This window comes from Osmia bicornis, chromosome 11 (assembly GCF_907164935.1).
Source record: "Osmia bicornis bicornis chromosome 11, iOsmBic2.1, whole genome shotgun sequence".
Lineage (NCBI taxonomy): Eukaryota > Metazoa > Arthropoda > Insecta > Hymenoptera > Megachilidae > Osmia > Osmia bicornis.
This window is the reverse complement of record NC_060226.1, coordinates 3,009,973-3,022,742: the sequence shown is the minus strand read 5'-3', so window position 1 is coordinate 3,022,742 and position 12,770 is coordinate 3,009,973. Positions and strand designations below refer to the sequence as shown.

The 12,770-nt window shown below is 36.6% G+C and overlaps 1 protein-coding gene across 11 annotated transcripts in view; it reads left to right on the top strand.

Moving 5' to 3' along the window:
• Window positions 1-12,770, top strand: part of LOC114877011 (hemicentin-1) — a 216,127-nt gene that overhangs the window by 34,305 nt on the left and 169,052 nt on the right. The gene's annotated exons all lie outside the window — the stretch shown is intronic.

The window sequence follows — 12,770 nt, the reverse complement described above, 5'->3', positions numbered from 1 at the left end:
CTTTATGTTGGTACTATCTCTGAGAAATAATTTTTCATATCAGCAATATTGAGGATATTTTTTGATATTTATCCTTTTATAAGTCACTGTGCAGCGCGATCCGAGTATATTTAAAGTTGAAGCGTAAAGCGTTAACAATCGTTAACCGGTGCAAGCGGACCCCTCCTTTGTCGATGATTCGATTTTAAAGGAGTCAGCCGAGTTTTGAAGGGCTCTCCGACGGTTCTCGATGTAGCTCGGAACCGTGGAGGTACTTGCTGAGATAGTTTTGCCTTTTGGAATCGAATTACAGACGATAAAAAGAGGAGAACGATTTTGGCGCGCTCACGAGAGTTTCGTCAAAATCGAAAATCGAAGTTCGATAATCGGCCCCTCGTAAATCAAATATCTCCTTCGACAGGATTCCGGGATGCGTTGTTTTTACGCGGTCGCTCTTTCCTTTTATGTTGATTAAAACGCGAGAAGAAAATTGTTCTCGAAATCTTGGAGGTGAGGTAAAATGCAGTATTCTCTGATTGCTATCCGTGTTATTACCCCATTGCAATATTTTTCTTTTTTATATAAAAACCATGATCACCACGGGTTTCCTTCAACATTCTAATTTGCATAAATATGACATCATCGTAAAAAATAAATTGGGAAAATAAATAAATCTTGTTAACGTTCATCGTTGAAACGACGAGTCAACTCGTTCGAAAAGAAAATTTTTTAATGAGTGAGATATTTCAAGTGCCCTACAAGATTAAATTAATCTTAAATTAAATAAGTGATAATTTAAATATATTTCATACTTGAAATTAAAATTTAACCCTTAATTGGTATGGCACTTTGGTAAAGAAAAAAGCGAGTGAAATGATAATGAATTTTTTTAAATCGTTAATTATATAAAATAATACGAATAATTATGAAAGTAATTAAAATAGAAATTTTAGTAACTAGGGAATTAACAGTTGAACAGTTGCAGGCCATCAGAAACTCAACGATACCAATTAAGGGTTAAAAATGATCAATCTTTCATTAACACGTTAATAGATGCAGTAGAAATAACGAGGAAGTTAATTTTCTTTATTCCGATACTTCAATTTGTTATTCTGAATCATTAGTGTAATTTTCACGGTTTAATGAAAATTGTTTTATTCCTTCGCTTTTGGCTGCATTAAATTCGTAACGTTGGTCGCAGGTGATCCATAGAGGGGTCAACATGTTAAATGGCAATCGTGAAAAAGCTAGGCACGAGAGAGTTTTCCGACCCATAGAATTTAATCCATTTTGATTCATTTTATCGAGGACGCGTTTCACGTTGAAACAGAAATCGCGAGGGGATAACTTAGCGCGAAACTTCATCCCTTTATTCGCTTAGCCCGGGAAACTGCATTGAAATTCCAGCTTTACGTTTGTTTCCGTTTAAAATTTCAAAGTCCTATCCGATATCCTGCTTACGACAGCTAAGTGTAGCACTTCTTCCTTCTTGTTTAATCCCCTAACGACTTCGAGCATTTTTTTTAATCATTTAAAGTGATACAAAGGAAACGATCTAAAGTTACACGTATAATTTTTATACGAAAGGACTTCATATATTGAAAGCATATTTTTATAAAAGAACAGTGTAAGACAGGGGTTCTCAACCTTTTTGCAAAAAATAGTGGCGGGCGCAATCGGATTAAAAGATAAATAAATAAATCAATAAAAAAGTATTATGTCTATTAAATAACCGGTCAGTGTAGCTAGTTTAGCGAATTTCTCACTAGCAAGTTTTTAAAAACTAAAGTAACTTTTTATTTATTTTCTTTGATTTTAAAATTGAATTTTTTTTCCATTATTTCAACACTTTGCCCCGGGCACATGTGCAAGAACCCCTGGTGCAAGATATAGAAAATGAAGCTGCATGTGAAACATATTTACATTCTGTTCATCAATATCCTATTCATTCTACTGCATCGAATCCTTTCAATTCGGAACAAATTGCTTAAAAACAATCAGAGAAAAACGAAAGATGTAATCCTCTCACGCGTATCCTCTAATTAATTGACAAATCACTTCACCTGCTCGATTCCGATTCACTGTTACTCCATGTTACACAAGGGGCACGCGAGTTTCCAGTTCGGCCAACTTTATATCTCAGCCAATTAAATTGAACCGCTAAATCAAGCATCGACCGGCTCGAATTCACCCAGGTACTCGGCTCGAGCAAACTGCGCAAACTTCGTTCAACGAAACTGATCGTTGAATTTCCGTCTCGACGACGAGAGACTGGCAGTCTCGTTTCAAACAGACATAGGAGAAGTAATTCAAAAAGAAATAAATAAACTGATGGCTCGATTCGAAGGTATACATACGCAGGGTACAGTCAAAAACTGTACACAAATGAGCAGAATAAAATTCTTTTCGAGGCATCATATTCAAAAAAATTCAATTTGAACATTTTTTATTGAGCAGAGATGACAAGATTTCAATTCCTTGAAATCCATATCATCATGGATCACATTAGGATCACATTAATTCTAAGAAATTAAATAAAAGCGCCAGGAAAAGAATTATAACACTCATTGAAACCTTTCGAATAAATTAACGATATCTGTTCAGCAAAGGATTACAAAGAGCCACTCGACCTCCCTTGCCGAGTTTCGGTTATCGATAGAATTCTATCGTGACAACAATACGATAAATATCGATGCAACTTTCGTCGTACGACCCTTCGAGTATCCAAGTGTTATCGTTCAAACGATTATTACAAATTTTACTGTCACTCTTGACCTCGAACAGGTCCAAAGTAAAACCGTCTTATCCGGGGGATGCGGCTGGAATCGATGGCATTGTTAGCGAACGTTCGTGGTCGAGTGGTTCGCTGGAAAGCTGTCAATGGATTTTCATCGGTTTACCGCGGAATTACAAATTACAGGATATTGCGATTCGCTATTTTATCGGACTCTGTCAAGAACAGTGACGGGAGCCGGGTTTACGACGTGTACGCGACTTTGATTATTTCTGCGATTTTATTAGATTGTATTACACGAGGCTGTTGAAACCAAAGGGATGCAAGTAATATTTTCATTTTCTTTTTTTTATTTACAGCAATATATTTAACCATTTAGTTAATTATTGTTTGAAATCAAAATTTTAGAAAGTGTCACCTTTAGCTTTGCTAAAACATTTATATAGCTACTTTTATCAAGCTTTTAGCTTAAAATTAATGTATTATCAATGCTATTTTAAAATACTTTTATGTCATCAAATTGTGTCAGACTTTGCATTATTCAAAATTAGTCATTGTTTGCTATAATTAGCAATTAACCATTTTATATTTAGAATATTGATGAAACGTTTATGTAGTTATCTTCAGTAAACTTGAAGCATCAAATTAATGTAAAATAGGTGTTATTTTAGGATATTTGGATGTAATCGAGTCGTGCTAGAATTTCTCTCCCTAATAGTCTATTAATTTCATTTATTTCTTCACCCAAAATTACAAAAACAATTTATATTGAAATTGTTTGAAAATGTTTCGTTATTTCGATACGTATATCAGGATCATTTAATTCTTTCGTTAATTTTATTAAAATTTCAACGGTCGGATCGTCTGTTACCCTCTTACCCTCGGGCTCTGTTCATTTTTCTCCAAATGGAAGTACCACGGTGAGGTACGTTAAAAACCGCGGCCGTTGATATTTACGGAATGTATTTTTGCAAGCCGCTTGTTTTCACTGACTCCCAGAGAATTACGTCCGAGTGCAACGGGGTGAGCGGAGAAAAAAAGCTGGAAAAGAACACTCTAGTCATGCAGCACAAAAACGTCGCGGCACTCGACCAGGGTAGGGGAAAGATGGGGGGAGGAAAAAAAAGAAGAAGGAGAAAGGAAAAAAACAGCGCAAGGTATTAATTAAATAAAAACACGAGACGACATTTCAGCCGTTTAATGAATTGCCGCGTAATTGTTCCGCACGCGAGTCGGTATAAAGCTTTTGAAGAATTCATTAAAGAGTCAAGTACTAACGTCTCGAGTTATTCAAGTATTATACTTCGGCCTCTAATAAACGGGGAAATTTAGAAATCCCTGTAATCGCAGCTATTTACCGACGCACGAGATCCCTGCTGGACGAATAAACTTAATCTGACCCAATTCCGTGTACCTAATTAGGGAATCCTGGAATAATTAATCCAAACGATCATATGAAATCAGATGTTTTCAAAAGATTTTTATTCTATATCTTCATGATCTGAAAAGAAAAAAATTAAATGATATACATATATTGGAGATATGGAGGTAAAATGCAGTGTGCAGTATAAAAAAGGAATTAAGCAATATTAGTATTAAAATTAGACACTTGACACTTTTAATGAACTTGAAGGATCTGACCCAGCTGTTAAAAAATCCCAGTTACCCCGATGGACGTGACCAGCTAAAATCATCGAATCAGTAGAATTTGCGATCGTATTCGAATCTTGAACTGACGTGGAATCGGAATTACGTGTATCACGGTCCATGGTCGTAAATAAATGCAGTGCATACACGTTATATCGAGTTCCATCGAAAATGTTGGCTCTCCTTTTCAATCTATGCACGTGACCCGGTGGTTCATGAAATGTCCGTAGGTAGACGTTGCTCACGGAATCGGTGAATATTAATCTAGTGACCCGGAAATGTAATATCCGTTACATATCTCACGGACGTCACTAGATGCTCGCGTGTAGTTACGATAATGGATCGTAAATATTTTCGTCGAGTTAAACGGAGGGTCAGAGCAATAATGGAGAAACGAGATCGTTCGTTGACGAAATTTCACTCGTTTTTATTGGTCGCTTTTATTATTCGCTGGAATTCCTTTGGAATCCTACTAGAGCGTCATAAGTAAGCAACCATTGCGTGACCAGAAACTGTAAAATTTCCGAGGCTCCTGTGAACTCTGAACACTGTAATTGCTGACTTAATCGCGTCGTTACGATTAATATTTCAGCGAATGCATCGGAACGAAGGGTTGTCCTGGAGTCTCTCCAGTTTTATGTTTCTGAAATACTAAAGATTTCAGTTTATGATTATAGATGAGATGGAAATACATCGAGGCTTCGAAGGTGATTAGGATTTTGCTTTTCTCAAAAATAAATTAAATTAAACTCTCGCTATATTGCCGGTTTCAGATTTTAACACCAAGAAGTACTAACATTTAATATACACTTTGAAATTTGAAAATTTTTATTTGCACCCTTGGCTATCTATATTTAATAAATAATAAATTACAGTGTATTTACGTATGTCGAGCCTGAAAAGTTAAAGTACAAAAGCAAACGTACGAGTAGCGTAGAAATGGCCGTGTACACATTCAGTGTGGCCGCAAATGCGAAGCGGCACTGTTGATGGTACGCAAAATGATAGCAGAACGAGCAAGGAGAGCCGTAATTGTTTCGATGCTGAAACGGGGAGATCCTTAAAGTAAGTAAGCTAGAATGTTCCCACGTGCGGGTTTCCTGCGCGTTGTGTATATTCGGGCGCAGTCAACGACACGTAAAGTCGCGTCTGGGGTCAGACCGGCGCGGCGCTCCCTCATGCGTGCTTCCTCGGCTGGGTTCCCACCCATTGACAAGCCAAGGAGGAATACCTTTCTCGGCGGACCTAGCTAGCTACGTAGCTACGTGCAAGGAACTTCCGATGCCCTCGAACGATCCTGTTCGAAACTTTTCGTAAAAAGTTTGAAACGTCTCAGGTGTAACTTAGTTACCTCGACAAATACGTAACCGCTGGCTATCTCTTTGCTCTACGCTTTCTTTATTTCAATCCTTGTACATTTTTCACTTGCTTTCTACGATTCTCTGTTCTTTGTATCAGAACAGCCACGAATGTTGGTACAGAAGGTGCGGATAACAATGTAGGACACTCTGAGAAAATCGATTTCACTGGTTCAGGAGTGGACGAAAGGTTCCTCTGCATTTTGCAGTAGCGGATGTGATTGGCTGTTTTCGTATTGGAATATTGATGAGCGTTGATTTAAGAGGTGTCAATAGTGATTTAAGATACTGTTCAAGGACTGATTTTAAATGCATAAATCGAACTGAATGGCGAAATAAGGATTTAAATATTTTTACTGACGTCTACTTGCTTCTGTGTCCTCGTGCATAGATACCGATGTTATTCCAATGTGTGTAGTGGAAACAGAATGAAAAAAAAATTCTGTTACCTTTGTTCCTCCATGAATTTTACATTCGAGAATTGTTCTTTTCTTTTTTTTCGAAATATCTGCGGTGTTAACTATACGTTTGGATGTTCGTGGATTTTTAGTAAACAATTGTAGGGTTGTTCGCCAGTTTGTCTTTTTATTTGTGTATTGGATGTAGATGAGTTTCAACAACCATTTGGTCGTGTTTAGGTAAACTGTCGAATTCAATTGAAAGGATCCTGTAGATTGGGTAGAATGAGTTCCACCGTTTGTTGTAAATTAAGCGAGATAAATTGAAAGCATCCGGCGCACAGACTTCTTATTTCGCTTTAAGATTGAAAAGAGCGCGGGATATTGAAAACTGCTAGATTAATTAACCTTTACTATTGATACTTGACTCAAATGAGAGCTTTTCCTATTTTACATTTTTTTTCTGAAAACGAATGTAATTTCTTTCGCTTGGTAATAACTTTTAATTGGGGAGGTAATTGAAATTTTGGAAGAGTCAGTTTTCATTAGAATAATTAAAACTCCCCTCTCGTCACCTATTCTTATCCCAAGAAATTCTACTTTGCTCCCAAGTGTACGTTTTAAAAATAATTCCCCAAAATTGCATTACTATTTTACGTATCACGTTGTTTCCTAATAAAAAGTAACAGTTATTTAAGATACCACTATACTACTCTACGTCACAGAAGAGCAAACTCGTAAACTCTAATTGAAACCACGATTTATTGACAGTAATTAAATTTCTTCGTGTTTGCTATCATTGTGTAACAAACAAACACCAAGGGTTTCTCGGACCTCGATAAACTGGAGGAAAGTTAGGAAGTTAGTAGGTTAGACATTGTGTAAAACCGATTTGTCAACGGTTTCACCGCATTGAAAGCATCAGGTTTCTTGTCTGATCACTGAACTTAAGCTGTGCTTAAACGAGAGTGATCCTCTAAGAACTTTGTGTGTCGTCGACGTGGTTGCTTCAGCTAAAATTGACAGACTGTAGATAGCAGGTTACGTGGTAATTGACGTTCGAAGCTTAAGGTAGAATAAAATGGTAGTCAGTTATGCGAGTAATAATTGTAATTAACTTAAAATAGAAAATCAAGTATCTATCTATTAGGAATTACCATTCACAAAGTTGAACTATTGAATTATAATTTGCATAACAAAATGAAATGTATAAATAAACAATTTGGTATTAATTTTTCGGATAAAATTATCGGTTAGATAGAAAATGTTTTTCATTGCTATTATTCATAATAATAATAAATACGATCAGAGGTTTGACAAATTTTCTTAATCATTGCATACAAAATGCTGGCTTTCCCGTGCATGGCTGATGTAAAATCCGCTTATAACGTTAGCGTGTGGTGCATAATTGATCACGAAGTATGTACCAGAGGATACCATCTTCATAATTACAGCACCATAAAGATAGGACTAATCTTCTGAGTGATCTGCTCAGAGAGTTGTAATGAATTTTCCCTGATTCGTTATGCAGGATGGAATTTAAGGGACTCTGGTTACCCTTAACTTTACGACTGTTGAAAGATTAAGTACTTACTCGTAGGGCGAGTTTTCACCAGCGACACTACATTAGAAACGTCTTCAATTATACTAATTTACTTTCGTTAGATTAGAAATGTAAAACGAAATCTAATTTCATGGTAAAGTGATGACCTATTCCTTAAGGGTAACTTTCCCAATAAGAAACAAAGCATGATTTTCCGGGTTGTAAATCACTTCCTTGTCCTATTGCACCATTTACATTAAAAAATAATCGTTCACGTTGTTATTTACCTTCACTGACTACGCGATTTTGGTAAAACTTACATTTGCAACAATAGCGATCAACTTGCCAATTACAGGGATGGCAATCAATTTTCTTCAACTCAACGATTGCTATACACTCAGAGCGAATAAGTTAGCCAGGAAGCGAGCAATGTGACGGACACGTATTCCTCTTTGACGTTGAGTTTTCCTCGTTTCTATCGTAGTTACCGCGCAGTTGACTTAATGGAGTGCTTCGCCCTCATTAGTGAGCGTAACAAGTGCTCCGGTTCCACGGCAGACATTTTCACCGTGAGAGCATCAGACTTTTCTTTCCCTTTTTTTATTTTTTTTTTTTTTTTTTTGCTAGGCAACTTTCGTCGTCTCATATCGGCTCACGGGTGCGAGTTCTTTTTTTTCTTTTCTTTTTTTTTGTTTCTTCCCGCGCTACTCGAAAGCCGTTTTTCCTCATTTTCTCAGTTATTTATTTAATTCATTCTCAGTCATTTTTCCGTAAACACGCAGACGCGTATACGTGTAATTAAGGCTGCGCGATGGTGTTCGGCGAGAATGAACGGGGCCACATCGTTAAACGCTCTGGTTGCAAATAATGAACGATAATTTAGCGTTTCGCTGTGACGTTTCGAATTATGACGTGGGATACTTTTAATGACGGGGCTCGCTGGGTAAAACGTCCTCAACGACCGCTGGAGAAATCTGAAAATTGTGAATTATATCGGGACCTCTGGTGATTATTTATATCCGGGAAATTTCATTCGAAGAAAAGCAAAAAATATTTTAATATTGAAGTATTTTTCATTCGTTCATTCGATCGTAACCAAAAAACAAACTAAAATTGAAATTAAAATTGGGGCTCTCTCCATGGTCCGCCGGATTGATCGTTAATTTCACGAGTACTTACTATACAGGAAACGGAAGCTTTTACAAAAGAAACGGTGTAAAAGTGAATACTAAACGATCGTCAGATTTCATCAAACTCGTAGCACGAGTACGTGATCGCAAATTACATTTGAAAGTAAAAGAGATGCACGAAGGCAGTACGTTTAACGCAATTTCGCGACGACACGGAGAAGCTCGTCGATCGGTGTCGAGTTCGTTTTCGTAACTTTTCAATGAAAGTTTCATGAACGATCGTCGCACATATCGAGCAACGTTTGAGACCAGTCGATAAACAGCTTGCAGCTATCGTTCGATTCGGAACAAAGCGGAAAGCTCGGGAGTGATTTGCATGTTGGAAAGGCTTCAATCCGATTCCTTGCGTTAGCCGCGATGACAAATTTTCACCCTTTCAATCTTTTTCATTCCTTCTTCTTTTTTACACGCGAGATTGGCGCACGTTTCTCTTATATTTAGTTTGGTAGAGACATCGTTGCTTCTGTTTACAGATCCTGAGCAAATATTCGCGTGTAGCGAAGGATGTGCAACGACGACTTGAAAATTTTAAATATACATATGCACGCTCGTATTTCCCCGGATACATCGGGGAACTCGCAGGAAACGTATTTTGTTTTTCCAATCGTGTTTGGCATGGAAAATCATGCGCCAGCTTTTTCATGTTTAATCTGTCTGTTTGGAAAGCGTGTACATTATAAAGAGGATATAGGGTTATTCGAATTGAGTGTCACATCTTCAAATAAGACTCAAAGTATTTGATTTTTGTATGGTTACTTTATTTTAATACAAATAAAATAAAGGTCCTTCATCGCTTTTTTTTTTGCGAGCTTGATACGTTTGACCAAATTTAACGAACGAGTACTAATTGCCACTAAGATCGGGGGATTTAATACCATTAGATTTTTTTATGGGGTTTATGAAAAATGAAGTTTACGCCAATAATCCAAAGACTATTGACGAGCTGAGCAACAAAATCAGTCGCTATTGAAATTGAATTTCACTTGTGTAAAAATATAATGAAAAATTGGGTGAAAAAAACCAAGGAGGACATTTCAATAACATTATCTTTGATAATTAATGTCATGCAGTAGACTTTGTGTTAAAATAAAGAGACCAAACAAAAACCTCATAACCCTTTATATTACATTAGTAATGACATGTAATAGTTATTATTTTTTGAAGGTATTTCAACATTGTTCATTCTAGCTTTGAATGCTGTAACGAACCAGATTCGCGAAACCGCATCCTCTCTGTTCCCGAACACTTCGGACCTCGTCCGTAGTTTCAATATTCATAACACGATAGCCTGCACGCTTTTCTGTCCGTTTTGTTTCACGTTGAAAACGTGTCGATGAAAAAAACGAGGAATTATTTATCACGTTGCAGTGGTATCGGTGTATTAAAATTCGAATTCGGCTCCGAGTTTGGGCGTGATTCAATTCAACTGATTTTCGAAACTTTTCGTATAACCTTCTTTCCTCTTCAACTTTTTATATTATCGCCCGGCATTTGCCACGTTTCGGACGTTCCCTCGAAAAATAGGATTTTTCACCTACGTACACGCGATTTTAACTTACGCGATTATTCACCTGACGTGACGACCTTAAATTGCTTGTAAAATGTTTCTGACGCGTTGAAAATAATTGTTGCGCGAAAGTTTGGGAGATGCGAGGATGGAACGTAAAGTATTTAGAGCGGTGTTTTGCTTATTTTACTCTTTTAACTGGTACGGTGAATATCACTCGTCGCTTCAAATGTTATCAAGAGAAAGTAAAATTTTCAAAATTTAGAAACTTAGATAAATGTTTACTATTAGGAAAAATAAATAAGTATATTAATATTAATCTCCAGGCTTAAAAATAATTTCATAATTATAGACTATAAACTGAAAAGTAAATTTAAAAAAGTAATATCCTCGTAATCTCATCGCATTTTACGATCTGTTTGGCTTACGAGTGGTTCAAATATCGAGAACATGCATCCGGGATAGTCTGCTACCGACTCTTATATAAATTCATATATTTATTCGACATGTTCTGAGCAAGCGACTGTCGCGAACAGACGCGGCGATACACCGATCAAGAGGCTGTATAAAACACTCTTTCACAATTCATGGCTCAATACATAAGAATTTTTGTCTAACCAGAGTTTAAGGTAATGTGCCACCATTCGGATTATAAATGTTTCGAGTAACAAGACTACGGTTCCGCGATTATATTTCAAGATGTGGTGACGAGGTTCGAAATGGTCACAGATGTATGTGATTACGTGGTTAACATATGCGCATCGTGTACGCGAATAATTTGCAAGTGGGAGGACTACTGTGTACCATAAGTGATAATTATAAAGCCATTGCGTGTAATTTGGGATTTAATACACGCTCCTCAACAGTATAGAATGGTAGAAAAATAGGGAAAATAATTAGAGGTATAAAGGCTATTATAAAGCACAAGGGTTATTATTAACCTTCTCGGTGGACTTGCTGGCGAATGTGCTGTCCCGGTACGGGGCACTTGAAAAATAAAAATAACAAAATAATAATCTCGTAATATAAAATAAAATAGAAATCAAATACAAGGAATCGGCAACTATAGAAATAACAATGTAATAATACTCTGTTCTATCGGAGTTAAAAATGAATGCGAAATTCAGACGTTGGATGACTATAGTCACCGTTAGTAGCGAAAGGGTTAACCGCCAGGCAGCGGATATTAATATTATTTAGAAAAATGACATTTTTGCAGAAGGTCTTAATTTGTATTCCATTTCTTGAAGTCTTATAATAAACGGACGAATAATTATGATTGAATTATGGTACTTCCATGATTTTGCTTTTTCCATTATCATTGAATTCAAGATTCGTATCCCGCCGAGCAACAACGGCATCAATTTACTGTTGAGATAACGCGTCTCGTAGAATTTAATTATCGCTGTCAAAACAAGTTACAATAATCTCAAGTTCGTGTCGCAAGCTCACGCAAAAGCTTTCTCTAAACGCAACGTGCGGGTCACACGCTATCAAAGTTCAACGAATCGATGACAATTAAGCGAGATTGCGCTAGGTCAGAGGAGTTTCGCAATATTTCCGCGTGAATCCAGCAAAAATACCATCAGAGAGGATTTATGTATTTAATTATACGCCTCTGGCATTCCTGCAAATAAACATTATATGCGCAAAGTTAGCCCTTGATTAAATCTGGCCTCGTCGCGGCGTCAAGATGCTTTATGCGTACTAGCTGTGTAAAAAAAGGGGCGGAAGGGATCGTCGACTAGCAGAGAGGAAAGGGTAAAATTCACCCCTTAGAATTTCATAAAATGCACGCAAAAACAAGACCACTTTAGTACACGAAAAATATGAAAAAATTGCAAAGGGTCACAGAATTGCAGGTATCAAAAATGTAATGATATTTCAAAAATGAAATTATATCTTTAAAGATAATTTTGTTTTTTACATTTTCAAACAGTTTTTCATTACCTTTTACCTTTATAGCGATACAATTTTTGAAAATAATATTGAAATACAAAATTAAATTAAAATTGCGGCTCTCTTCATAGTCTACCATCCGAGGATTGATCTCCCAATGCTTACTAATTAATAGAAAAAAAAATTCGAGAGGGTAAAAAATTTAAAGATGTTAACAATTCACCTGAAATGTAATAAAATCTATTTCCAAGAGATTCTTTCATCAAGCATCGCACTGATTTTCAAATAGGAAGTAGGTATCAACTGATCAAGAATTCCGGATGAACATTCATAAACTCCGTAGACATCTCTCAGAAATGTGCTTAACTTCAGCATTCCACGATTTCGATTTATTCGTTTCGAAGGTACCATCTTGGTGCTGAATGTACCAGGATTTCCAACGGCACCCTCAGCCCTAGCATAGCATAATTTAATTCCGTGAAAGTGATTAAAATTCTACGCCAGTTAAAATCCAC